Raw genomic sequence first — 14452 nt, 5'->3', positions numbered from 1 at the left:
TAGAGAGTTCTGGGTCCTGGTCTTCATTAGGGTTGTGTGCTTGGCTGTCCTGCTTGGAGGCCCTTTGCCAGGGGGCCACCCAACCAGGGCTGGCAGGGCAGTGAGGCATTTTGGACTCACAAAGGCATTCTCAGACTGTCTCAGAGCCGGATCTCATTCATCTGAGGAAGGAGGGCTTCTGTGATTTCCTCATGAGCATGGAAGAGGGAGATTGTTCTAACAACAAAAACTTTTCCGATATCATTTTTTATTCCTCAGATTTGGGAGATAATGTAACCAATTTTAATTATTTGTGGCATTGAAGCAGGAGGAGTAAAATGTTTATCTGAAATCCCTAGATATTCCTCAAATACATTTAATAAATATTTAATAGTTTCAAATGTTTCCCCAGGAAAGCCACTACAGGCCATTACAAACCTCTAGAGTTCAGAAAAGACTTTGATTGTGGTTTGGTTTGGTTGTGGATTTTAGCCACAGGGAAGGATCTCTAGATGGAGATGCTACACATGCCAAAACGTCTGACAACCAGGTGTGCAGAGGTGCAAGCACCCACCTGCCTGACTCACATGGAGCTTAAGAATCTCCTGACAAGCCAAACCTCCCTATCCCAGTCTCTAATAATTTAGAATTTCTGAAAACGTTTGATGGGCATCCTAAACTTTTTCACCATTTCCAAAATATGTGAAATAAAGCAGTCAGTGAGGCTAAGGAGAATTTTCAGAATGCTGCTTAAACTCTTAAGAGACTGGAAAATAATTTTCAAGTTCTCCCAAGGATTTGAGCAAAGTCTATTTATGCATAAATAATCCATATGCCAAACATATTCAAATCAGTAAATTGATTTGGAAGTGAGACAGGTCTCACACCAAACTCTGAGACATTTTTGGTTGTGATGTCCTGAGGCCTGTGTCAGGCAATGCAGGGCTGGGGGCCCGCTTTGCTCCTTTCTGTCCAGTTTATGAAATGGGTGTTTTCTCTGCTATGTCCGAGAGCCTGTTACAGGCACCCTCAGGCAGCCTCTGCACAGGTGGTGTGTGTGTTTGGGTGGTCAGCGTCAACCCCATTCCTTCCGGCCCTCCTTACACAACGCCTGAGCATACAGTTGGCACTGCCCATCCACGGGGCTGCGCCTGTGTGTTCGGCCATAGATCTGAGTTGTAACATATTTGATATTTAACATGCACTAAGGTTCTCTCAAAAGATGCTCTACGATTCCCCAAGGGCATCTCTTCTTTCTGGGAGAGGATGCTCAGAGAAAGGGGAATAAACAGACCGTCCGTAGATGAACCAGCTCCTTTATCCTCTTACTTTGGGGGCCTGGATTTCAGCAGGAAAATATGAAAAGGTTTCTGCCCCATGAGGACAAGCCATGCATTGTAAGGAGGAAGCAGAGGTAGATTTGGATTAGCCAGCAAAACTGTGTCCTGTTTTAAGAGCCCTTGATTCCAGTCGACTGTGTCGGATTGTTAAAAACACGAACATTGTGTGTGACTATTCATTTTTGTCACCCGCTCTTGATTAATCCCATTCTAAATGGCATCTGCGGGCCCTGAAATCTCATACTACTTAATTAAATTAGTGACACAGTTGTCTCCCCGTTTTCCTATCAAAGGGTTGTGCTCAGGAGAAATAAAACCTTTGTTCCCCGCTACTCCGTATAATTTATACCCTCTTCTCCCCTTTTCTCAACCAGTTCCTGGCTCAGATGCTAAATTGTAGCTGGTAATAGGGAGCTATTAGGTTTAGTGAAGCATGTCAAAGAAACAGTCAGTGGAGGCCCTGCTGAAGGGCGCTTTGGCTCCCGAGAAGCAGCGGGGTCAAGAATCCTGCGTCCAAACGTGCAGGATGGCTTTGTACCAAAAGTCACACTTTTTGAACTAAAACGTGTGACCTCAACAGACAGAGGGGAGAAGAAAGCTCCTACTGGATAGAGATGGAGGGGGAAGGGAGCACAGGCCCCGCGTCCAGCCTCCACGCTCTCCGCTGTGGGAGAGGAGATGAAGGGGATGAAGGGACACCCTGTGGACCGTCAGGTCGAGGTGGAAGAGCTCTGATCACTTAACTTACATCGGGTGCGTTAGCCCTGAAATCATTCAAATTAACTGTTAATTAGAATAACAATTTAAGTGAGCAAGGGGAAAGATATATGTTTTTCAATAGAAAATTCTAGATGTCCTGGGATTATCAGCCTCAGGGCTTCACTGTAACCATACCCTCCACCCTCCTTTGTGTCAATGTTTAGGTGATACTGGCCTTGGATTTTGTTGGTGTTACAAGTGCGGACTCTGACATTTTGAATGTGGGAGACCTCAGACAGACACAGGAAAACTCACGCACCCAAACGTCCCCCTTACCATTGTTAAACCCAATGGAAGACAGAATAGACACTTCTGCACACTGACTATTGGGGCCAGTGTGCCACGTCCAGGGGATCCCAGGACAAGGGCACAGGTGCCTCTCTGAGCAGGTAGCAGTGCCCTGTTGACCTTGGTCCCGCATGGAGCCACAGGGCCTTGAGGGTATTTTAATGTCCTCCTGGCCTTGAAAGCTCACCTGGTTTGTGGGAGCAGACCCTGGCGACTAGCCCTGACATTTGGGTGGATTTTAGGTGGTTTTCCTCAGCACCGAAGGTGCACAGGTGTGGTCAGCTGAGCCCCTGGCACCCAGCCACTGCGTGATACAGGTGAGCACACACCTGGGCCACCGGAACCCTCGGTTCCCTTCTGGTGAAACCATGGCCAAGGATGAGATTCCAACTGAACCAGTCAAGGCAGTGAAGTGAAATTATATACAATGAATGGAAACATAGACAGTGTGGGAAAGAGTGTGAGTTATATTTTCAAGGTGGATGAATGAAGTTAGGTGCAGGAGCCCAAACCTGCTAATAGTGGAGAACAGAGCCCCTCTGTAGTGCTAGCCATGAAGTGGCATGTGTGTCCTCACCGCCACCTGACTGCCAGGCGGCTGGGCAGATTCTCACGTGATCCATTCCACCAGGAAGAATTACGTGGCATCAGTGTTTTCATTATATGATTATGCTATCATGCTAATGATAAAGTATAATTGATCACATGACCGTGGGGTCATTACAGATGGATTATCTGGCAAGAGATGACCACGAATAGATTTTATCTGGGGAAGCACCTTAGAAATATACAAACCACTCATGCTCATCACAAATGCCAAAACGTCCATGTTCATCATTTCAAATCACAAATGCAATTTACAAAAAGGAACTCAGCAGGGTGCTTGTGGATTTGAACAGGTACAAGGGGAAGGTGGGTGTCACAGAATGTGGAATGGATCCCCTATAAGGACCAAAGCACAGGAAGAGAATGGGGAGGATGGTCGAGCAGAAGGAGGAGATGCAGGTCTGTGCACGAGGAAAATCCCTGAAGCCAGAACCATCTGCCTGGGGGAGGACCCAGAGGAGCTCCTGGAAGACAGTGGCCTTGGGAGAGAGATGAGGAAATGAAGTCAATTTTAAAATCAATTCCATGTTCCAGGTATGGGGCTAACTTAACATGCTGGCCCTCGATCCTACGATGCAGGCTTTACTTTCCTCATTTTATGATTGGGGTGGGGCAGCCCCAGACAGGCTCTGATTTCCACCAGCCACTGCACTAGTCAGTGGTGGACCTGGGGCACAGACTCCAAGCTCCTTGACCCCAAGTATCAGCTTTGTCTTCCAGTCCCCACAGCATAGGTGAGAAACAGCAGTGAGACCCTTGTTGTCAAGATGTTTGGAAACCCATCTTCCAGAAACCAGGTGTGAGATTCGGGTAGAGTGCAGGTCCTCCCAAGGTTATGCCCATGGGAGTAGGTGCATAAAAGTCGGGGCAAAGCCTCAGCTGAGTGAGCATCTCAGTCCCAACCATGTTGGGAGGACACCAGCACCGAGAACCCTATGCTCTTACCACACAGGCAACACGGTAACTCAAAGGTCTCTTCAACAACTTTTGCCAACAAACCAGATTTTTATTTGTAACCCCAAATTTTGAATCCTAACATTTTCCATGCAACAGAAGTGACCAACGTCATTTTTCTTTAATGAAATAATGTATGGATGCATTGACTTAATCCCAAGTTTACCTCAAGTACTCAAAGAACATGCATTTGTTCTCCTTTCCTGATTGCAAAATCTCACCCTGGACCATGACTTTGAAGGTGTTTTTACCACCTTGTAATGCTGGCTTGTGCTTAACTTGTGGCCAACACAACGCCTTCACTGGACCTGACTTCTGTAAATCTAGTTTTAAATCTAGTCCTGTTTTTTTAAAATCTCAGGTAAGACGTACATTTGCTATTACTAACATTGATTTTCTTAATTTCTTCTCATTCATTTAAAAATACTCACTTTACCAGCTCGAGTTTTGACTCCCTTCTCCAGCACCCCTGTCCCTCCCCAAACAGCTGTGACATCTGATAATTCAGCGACCTTCAATGCTCCACAGGGGGTGACACGGGTAAGTCCCCACAACTCCATCAGTACTTCATTTAATAGCTCCTGAAACTTACATAACATTGCATGTCAGCTGTGTCTCAATAAAATTGGGGAAAAATTTTAAATAAAAAAAAAATTTAAGTAAAGAGAATTTTTAAACTGATATTCCCCAAACACAGCAATTAATTCAGTTTTTAATCACCTAAATCTAATATCATTTACATAATCATTTCACTGCTCCTGGTGCTCAAAATGTCATGAGAAGCTTCCCTACATGTCTCTAAAAATGAAGGCCCACCGTCTGTGGCACACAGCCCTCTTGTAATGCTACCAAGGAAGGATTCACTTTTTTAGCATAGCTTCTTATTCAGCCCTTATTCCTTGTACAGCTGACTCCTTGCTCATTGTAACTTCTTCCAAATCATCTGATTCGTTGTACACTAATCAGTATTATGTAGCCTTTGTGGCTCCCATGCCCACTCTCTTTTTTACAAAATCACCACAGTTCGCCATTTCCAAAGCTGTCAACTCTACCAGGTTCCACGATTGATCAGAGACATATGTTGAAAACCTTGAGCCTTCAGAATAGTTTGCATGCCTCCATCTGTTCAAGCTGCTAAAACAAAGCACCACTGATGGGGGCATGGTGGGGGAGGCTTAAACAACAAGCATGTATGCCCACAGTTCTGGAGGCCGAGAGCCCATGGGCAGCTGGTCCCACTTCTTGGATTGCCGATGACCACCTACTTGCTGTGTCCTCACCAGGTGGAGAGAGAGCTCTGATTTTCTTTTCTTCTTCTAAGGGCACAAATCCCATCATGAGGGCCCCACCCTCACAAACTCATCTAAATCTAATCTCGCCTCCCAAAGGCCCCACCTCCTAATGCCATCTCAGTGGGGGTTAGGGCCTCAATGAATCTGGGAAGGGAGGACACAAACATTCAGTCCAGAACAGCATGCATGTGTGTGCATTCCATCACAGAACTGGAAAATAAGATAGAGTAATGAATTTTAATGTTGATAAATTAATGGAATTGAAAGAAGCACAGGCTAGAAATAACGAAGGATCAGAGGAGAGAAAACTGCAGACTAAAATATGCAGAATGGAAAATGTCCTAAAAGTAAGAGTTCTCCTTCAAGAAATACCTGCCCTAAAACCAAAAATAAAAACAGAAGAAGAAACAAATAACAAAATGGGAAGCTAAACCACTCGATAGCACAATCAAAGCTTGGATCTGTGAGTGTGAAGATCAAACCAGGACACCGGCAGAGTGAGGCTCCAGAAAGAGAACTGATGCCAGAAAACTTCTCGAAGCTCAAGAAAGGAAGATCCATCAGAAGACTCATACTTTGGCACTCCCTGGTGAAATCTTAGATTGCCGAGAATAAACGAAAAATTCGAAAAGCTTTTAAAGATGCAAAGGAAAAAAAACCAACTATTTGATTATCCACAAAGAAACAGAAATAATATTGGTGTGACATTCCGCCATGGTACCACTGAATTTAAGAAGACAATGCTGTAATGTTGTAAATGCTCTGACACAGGAAAGAAAGAATTTGTGATACGTGCTGTGCCCTGGCAAGCCAGCCATCGCTCCAGGACTCAGAAGCCCAGCTCACAGGAATCTAAGACACACAGCCCCCGTGCTTTTTCACTGTGTTCCCCCAAGCACCTGCAATACTGCCTGAAACACAGTAAGTGCTCAATAAATGTTTTTGAATAATCAGGATTTCTGAAATAATTATCTTAGGATGTAATCTTCTAAAAGGAAAATTGTATTTGAAAAGAGAAATACACAGGACTTAAAACATCGATGAACAACAGAACCAAAAAGCACATAATTAAGCCTAAATAATTATCAAGGTGTAATAAAAGTGTGCACAAGTCGGAAAGAGAAAGCTTCCAAGTTAGGGATGGTACAGGGTTTGAAGGCCCTGTTTGTCTCCTTTGAGTACGAGGTATACAAGCTCACTCTGGACAGTAATAGAAAATCATTAGTTTATATATTTGTATTACACATCAAAAGGCAATTACTAGAAGAACTGAAATAGAGTCATAACTTCTAAATCACTAGAGGAAAAATAGAACAGCTATAAGTAAAGCAAAGAAGAAAAACCACAACCCACAGCACGGCACAGGAGAAAGGAGGAAGTTATCACCACCTGAAATTCTCCACCAGAAACAACTGTTCTTAACTTGTTAATACACGTCCTTCCAGTCTTTCTTCTCTGCATATAGAATGTGTGTACTTAATGTTTAAAATGCACATTGTTTCAACTAAAATACTGTGAAGAGTTCTCACCATTATGAAATTCTTCTCAATAGTATCTCCTAATCTTATAATAGCTCATCTTATGGAAAGACCACTTTTAAAATAATCTTTCACTGTTTAACTTGTAGGCTATTTCATTTTTCAATATCAGTTCAAAATACAATTTTTAATTTTTTTTTCTTTTTTTTTGGGGGGGCAGTGTGCATGGCATGCAGGACCTTAGCTCCCTGACAGGTATCAAACCCGTGTCACCTGCAGTGGTAGAGAGGAGTTTTAAAAACTCGATCACCAGGGAAGTCCCAAAATATATTTTTATATCTAAACATCTATGAGTTTTTCAGTCTTTTCCCAAAATTTGGATGACTAGAAGGGAAATAATAGTGGCAAGGTTGAGCTGTGAAACCCCTTCACCTACTGACAAGTATCTTCTCGTGAACGTCTCAAGTACCTGCAGAGGGTGTTCCTTCCAACAGCAGTATTATTTTTGTCTTGGATCATTTAGTAAACAAAACTATAAGCCTCTTTCTTTTCATTCAGCTACTCAATTTTGTTTTCTAAGAAAAGGGAACATTTAAGTAGTCTTTTTTAATCTTCTGCATATTTTTCCTGTGAACTGTGTCTGTGTCACATCCACTTTTCTGCAGCCGGCCAGTCCCCGGGTGATGCCCACACTCATGGCTCAGCCCTGCCTTCTCCTCAGAGCTCTGGACTCACCTCCCAGCCAACCTCACCTCCACTTGGAAGTCCAGGCTCCCCACATCTCAGTAAATATGGAACAACCACTGACCTGGCTGTCAGGGACCAAAAACTCAAAGTATCCTCCACTGGTCTCTCTCACTCGCACCCATGTCCCATCCACCAGCAGCCCTGTCAGCTTGGCCTCAGAAAGTGTCTGGAATCTAAGCAGACCTCACTGTCCTCAGAGCCACCTGCATCTCCCCAGGTTCCCACAGCAGACCCCCTAACCCTCACACTGGTCCACACCACCTGCATCTCTCCCAGGCTCTAGACCCACCCCTTGCCTTGGGAATACAACCAGTTCCTCACTGGCTACCTCAACCCACCTCCTGCCCCTGTCTCCAAGCTCATCTCCTCCCTCCACCCTGTTCCTGCTCAAACAGACAGACAGACCGAACTCACGTGGCTTCCTGCTACTCCTAGAACAGGAGCACTACTGGCCTCAGGGCCTTGGAAACTGGCCTGTGGGGTCCCCCACAGTCCTCCCTCTGGGGCACTGGCTGGGACCAGATTCCTGACAGCCAGGCTTTGGACCTCTCCTTCTCTCTAACGTCCCCTTGTCAATTCCCCCCCGACAGTGTTCGTGTGTGTATACACGTGTGTTGGCACACTGTTTTCTGTCCATCCCACTACAGTGAAAACCAGCTGGGGACAGAACCTTCTCTGATCACTCATTAATGTTTCCTGGAACCTGGAACAGCCCCGTCCCACACCAGGTGCTGATCTATTACAGGTGCAATGAATGAACGAATACCTTTATGGCAGAATTCTTCTGTGGATGCCTTTTATGTTAAGAGGTCTTTCCAATTGTTTATGATGCCTTTGATGGGACACACCGATTATAAATTCTTACTTTAGGATGAAGTTGAGCTTCATTAACAGAAGCAATCTTTTCATTTCTTTTGCCTGTATTCTCCTTTAAAAAGGTTGTAATCTCGGTAGAATTTTACGTGTTAAATGTGAGGTTTCCTCTTGATCCACTTCCCTTTAGAATCTCTGGTCATGCCATCATTCTCTAAAATTTCTGAATTCTGTTTATTATTTTCTAACTTTTGTTAATATCCTCTGGGGTGTGTGGGTTTGTTCAGCATTTCCACCCTCCAAGGGGACATTGTGGGTCTCTCCAGAGCCCTGCGTGGCGGGCAAGGTTGGGCCACACACTCACCCAGCACAACTCCTGGCTCCATGGGGCCTGCAGGGGTGGGGCAGGGGCTGTTCTGCTGCCCGCTGGCCATGTGACCTGGGCAGCTGTTGAGCTCCTCTGGGCTCTGGGAGCCCATCTTGGAGTGGGGCTGAGCCGCGTTGCGTGACTGGGCCCTGTGCAGGGCCTCGGGCCCTTGGGCCCTGGGCTGTTCCAGCTGTTCTCAGTCTCTGGGAACCTCCATGTATGTTCCCTTGGCCAGGAATTACCCTGGGTCCTGCCAGAACACACGTCTGCTCTGCCCTCCTTCACCTCTGAGCTCCAGCTCCCCTAGGGCACGCTTACCGGGAGCCTGCCCTCAGTTCACCCCACAGCTCACTGCACCCTTTCCACAACCACACTAACTTTGGCAACTCCCCAAGGGTCCCAGACTCCAGGTCTCGGGAGATGGTGAGACAGAGCCAGCCTCCAAGTGACGACGGCCCCCTCCCACGTCACTGTCACCCACGTGGGTTCGTTGGTGTGTCACTGGCTGAGATCAGGATGATTTCCCTCCTAAGAGTTACTAGAAATAACCTCCAATGTTGAGATTAGGTCTTGTCTTTCTTCAAAGGGTCTGCTTTGATGCTAGGCATCTGTGCTCACCAAGACTCCAAGGTCAAGTGCCCTTAACAAAGTGAGCCTTTCTTTTGTCAAAGCGGGCAAAGGAACAACTACCTACATCCACACCTAATCTATGTCTGTATCTAATCTGTGCATCTACCTATACATCTATATCTACAGTTCTATCTGTATTATCTATATCTATGTGTGTATATATCATCTATATTCATATCTGATCTATATCTTCTATACCTATATCTAATCTATATCCATACCTAAATCTGATCTCTATCCACATCTACATCTGGATCACCTACATCTACATCTGTATCCACACAATCTACACCTAGAGCACCTACTTCTATATCTACATATACATATATATCATATATATATAATCTATATCTAAATCTAACCTCTATCTATACCCACATCTACATCTGTATCATCTACATCTACATCTATATCCACACAATCTACATTTAGAGCTCCTACTTCTGTATCTACACACACACACACACACACATATATATATACATATATATCATCCATATATCTAATCTATATCTAAATCTAACCTCTATGTATATCCACATCTACATCCATATATAAATGTACATCTAGTTCTACGTCTGTATCTACATAGAGCACACGTGCACTGGGTATCTTTCCAGGTTTTCTTAAGATGCTTGCTATTTCTAACCAACAAATAATTCTGTGCCCTCGTATAAAATCTCTTTGGGACCATGATTAGGACCCGTAAAGAACAGCGGGACAGACAGCCAGGCAGGCAGACACCGCACGTGCCTCCATCAACAGAGCCATGAGTGGTCCCGGAGCCATCCTTACTGCTAGGATCGGGCCAGCGCTGAGTGAGGAATGTGACCCCTCTGGCGTGGCAGGTAAATGGCAGGATTCTGGATGCATGCATTCCCCGAAACCCCTGACCTCCTGATTCCTCATCTGTGAAGCAAGGACGTCTGCTCATGAACAAAAAAGCAAAGGGCACAGGCTGCATCTGTCATGGAGGTGGTGCCACCGACGTCCCCTCCCTGCAGACCCGGCCATGACTTTGAGCAGAAAGCAGGTGCCCTGCAGCCTCCACCAGCCCTGGATTTGGTTCCTCGAGACTCAAAGTTGCAGACACAGTCCCTGAGGGCACCTTCCAGAATCTTCCCAGCATGAGTGGTCTCTATGGCCTCGGTGGGTCAGGAGATGCCTTCCCTAGCTGCACGCTGACCCTGCTCACAGCCACAGGGCGTCACATGAGGAGAGGCTCCCATGAGACTAGCCACCACCTAACTCCCCGGAGCAGCTGGTGATACGGAACCTTGGGCCCCGAAGCCCACTGACTTGCCTCTGTCTCTGACAGGTGCCCCAGGGCCAAACTCTGGAGCTGAGGAATCCGGATCACAGGTGAGCTGGGACCAGGAGTAGGTCCTCGGGTCCAGCAAGGGCGGGACTGGGCTCTGCGACCCATGCTGGAGGGGAGCCGTTTCTCCCCGAATATGGAAAGGAGGTTGGAAACTCCCAAGGGACCAAGTAGAGTCAATTTACTCATAAAAAGGCAATGTGTTATGATAGGATTCAGATTTTCAATTGACTGCTGCAAGAGGAAGTTTAAAAGTCACATGTAATTTGATTTAATAAGGTTGCTTCCCCCCTCTCAGAGGGAAAATGGGACGCAGACAGAGTGTGATTTTTATTGAAATGCCTTCCTGTGAGTGAGGACGTGGGCCATCCATCTTCTGGGGGACAGGGAGTGAGGGCAGGGATCATTGATGTTGAGTGGCCACAGGATTACATACAGGGAGATTGGATGCGATAGCTAATGGACAGGACCTGTCTGTGACTGTGGGAAAGCTCGGCCATCTCCAGCCCTGGTGGGGGGCGGGGACACAAAGTCAGCTGCAAGGGGCGTGTCACTTGCACAGAAGATGACGAACAGGCTTAGCCCTAAAATGCTCATCCCTGCCCTCAGCAGCTTGATGCCGGCGAGGGGGTCATGTCCCAGGGGCTCGGGTGGCATGTTAACCTCAGGCAATCGGATCAGAATGAAGAGGGTAGAATCTGGGGTCCTGGCTGTGCTAACCCGAGATCAGGACCCGGTATCAGGGCACCTGCTAAACTCTCACTGCTGAGCCCGTGATGCTGTGATGCTTAATTTCTCAGATGTTACCATGGGAACAGGAAGCTGGTGTTTGTGAAATCACCACGTGAACCTAAAAGACCAGACACAGGTCAGCTACTCTAAGGACTAGAGCACACTATACTCCGGAAGGATTTATCTCTTCTTTTCAAGCCCACCTGTCCTGAAATGTACACATTTGTTGATAGCTCAGTCCATCTACAAATGGCCAAATAGGGCACTATCCAGGGTCAAAGGCTCACTGGACACTTGTGTGGCCTGAGTTAGGATTCAAAATAGGAGGGACCCTGTGGCCATAGTCACGGAACCTTGAAGCCTTCAGACCAAGGTGTCATCTTCTGGTCCAGTAAGTTTCCAGGTTTGCAGGAAGGGAAAGGCTGGGGTCAGGTTATCCACTGAGCTCATCAAGGACATGCTGGCTGCCAGGTGAGACAGAACGCGCCTGCGTGAAGGCACACCTGGTGGGGACGAGGTCTGGTCCATCCCACAGGTGGGTGTCTGTGTGGACGGCCTTGAGAGGAACCCCCTGCATTGACCTGTTCAAAACACTCAACACTGATGGCACAGGCACAGAGGGCACCCTCCAGATATGCTGTAAACCAGTCTAGTATCATTCTGCAGGGATACATGTCAAGTGTGACTGAGGCTTAAAAAGCCGCTTCAGGACCCAAGAAGGTAGTGACCTAGATTAGCAGCAATTCATTGAAGAAGGTTCAATTTTTCAACTACCAGCTTTATAAAAAGTAATATGATCAGAAATGTTTCCAGCCCTTCAAAACCACACGTGCTAAATTCCACGGAGAGAGCTCACAGACAAGATGTGCTGGGGCTGGCTGTGGTGTGGGCCCAAGCCCATGGCAGCCAGTGGGTCTGGGTGTCCAGGGGCAGGAGGGACAGGTGCCCATCCCCACCTCGCCATTCCAGCAAGGTACTCCCAGCCCCCTGACCCTGTAGGCCAAGGAACCTGACAAACTGGGCACTGTGAGGAAAAATGGAGCATCGCCTTCTCAGCATCAACCAGGCTCAGAGGCAGGCGGCTGGGACTGATCAGTAGTCCCCAGCTCAGCAGGGCGGACCTCAGGTGGAGGGACTGCATCCCAGGAGGCCCTGCTAACAAAGACGGGGAAGAGCGCTGGCTCATGTGCCAGGAGGACCCCAGCAACTCACGCGAGTACTGGGGACAGTGGAAAAGGCTAGAACCCTTCCAGAGTGAAGGTTAAGCTGAGAACAAGATTTCAGTGTAACTGTAAATTTGACTTTATTTAGAACTATGGGTTATTGAGACCCCAAAGGAACCCTCAGTTTCCAACTTTCAGAAAATTGCACCCTAGAGGGAATTGCCAAGGAGCTTGTTACCACCTGTGGGGGTCTGCCAGGACCCTCACAGAGAGTTTTCTCCTTTCTGTAATACGGCTTGCCCTGGAATACTCCGCATCACCCATCCATGGAAGGATTCTTTCTATAATTAATATGTTTATCCATCCAAGCCTCACAGGGTAGGGTGATGATTGAGTACAGACCAGAGTATGAAATGTTATGAGTGCAGGAATAACCTTCATTACACAAGTATTATAGGCTCATAAAGCCCCAGGATGCTGTATCAGACCCGTCCTATCTGGCTTCCAATAAATCAAAAGTCTTTCCATCCAACTGGCTCTTCTTACATGAGTACCTTGGTGGTGTTTCATTTCACAGATTCTCAGACTCATCAGAGAAGTAAGAGAGAGTGATTGATTCTTAACTGGAGCCTATCAACCGCAGTTAAAATTTCATAATATTCACATTAATTAAAGTGCTTAATTATCCATTTTCTTTTGCACATAGTGAATTGGGCACCTCCGGGCTTTGGAAAAGCAAACTGTTTGAAATGCAGCCCTAGCTCAAAGCATTTTAACCACCAGGGAGACAATCACAAAATATTAAACAGGGAGTATTAGGAAGCAGTTGCAGAAATAGACTCCCAAAAATAAAGCCTCACCGGGGCGGGGGGGCTTGTTTTGCCACAGGAGAGGAGCAGTGGGGGGCTGTAACACAGAACATTTTAAGCCACAATTTTTCAGACATAAAAAATGACTGATTTTTAGGAAATATCAGAAAAGCCTCAATTTACCAAAAAGATTACATTTTACGGTAGAGCTAAGGACTTTGGAATTGGGTGAGGATACATTTAAACTTACCTACAATTTTCTGATCTATGATACTGGGACATATCATTTCTATATGTCTGATACTCATTTACTCTATAGCGGTCTGGAGTGGGGGTCTGGGAGGAAGAATTAGGGGGTATGAGGAAAACATAGAGGATTTCTTGGTTTTCTACAGCTCCTATGTTGGATTTTAAAAAATGAGGGAAAGAACTATCAGGCTAAAGACCATACTTTATTACTATACAAAATATACTATATATACTGGCTGAACCCCTCCTTACCCATGACAGTGCTCCACGATAGAAACTCAAAAAGAACAAAATTGATAGTGTAATGCTCCTGGGTGCTACGAGAAAAACATTCTCAGGAGCACTGTTGGATTGTTGGCCAAATTATCACGTCTCAGGTCAGTAATTTTATCTCAAGATAGGATGGTGAAACAATTGCTAAAATGGTTCTTATGTGACCACTAAACTGTATGAATTATATTTCCTAAGTATTCAATAACTGACCAGCTCTGACTATACCCGAACATTGTAATTTTTTGCCTGACAGACACGATAATTGAAATAATAATCTAGGCTTATCTTCTGTGCTATTGATCTTACTAACCAGAAAAAGTAAACGGAACATAACTCCATAATTGTCACAAGAAAGCAGTAAATTAGACAAAATATGGTGCTTACTCCTCCTTACGAGATGCAGAAATGTAGACAATACTCCTCTCCAATTTTTGAAAATGGTGAAGAAGTACTGTCAAGGCAGGTGTGAGAAGAAAAACTATAAAGTTGAAATAAGCCTAAATTTTGTCAGGAGCAACCTTAAAGTAGCTAGAGCCTGACACGGACTTGGAAAGACAGCAATGAGAAATAAAGACACATGATCAATGACCACCTCTGAGACACTGGGATTTGATGTATTAACACTGGCAATTCCTGTATACTTCGTCATGCCAAT

Source organism: Phocoena phocoena, chromosome 3 (assembly GCF_963924675.1).
Source record: "Phocoena phocoena chromosome 3, mPhoPho1.1, whole genome shotgun sequence".
Classification (NCBI taxonomy): domain Eukaryota; kingdom Metazoa; phylum Chordata; class Mammalia; order Artiodactyla; family Phocoenidae; genus Phocoena; species Phocoena phocoena.
The sequence above is the reverse complement of the archived record's forward strand: the minus strand, read 5'-3'. Positions refer to the sequence as shown.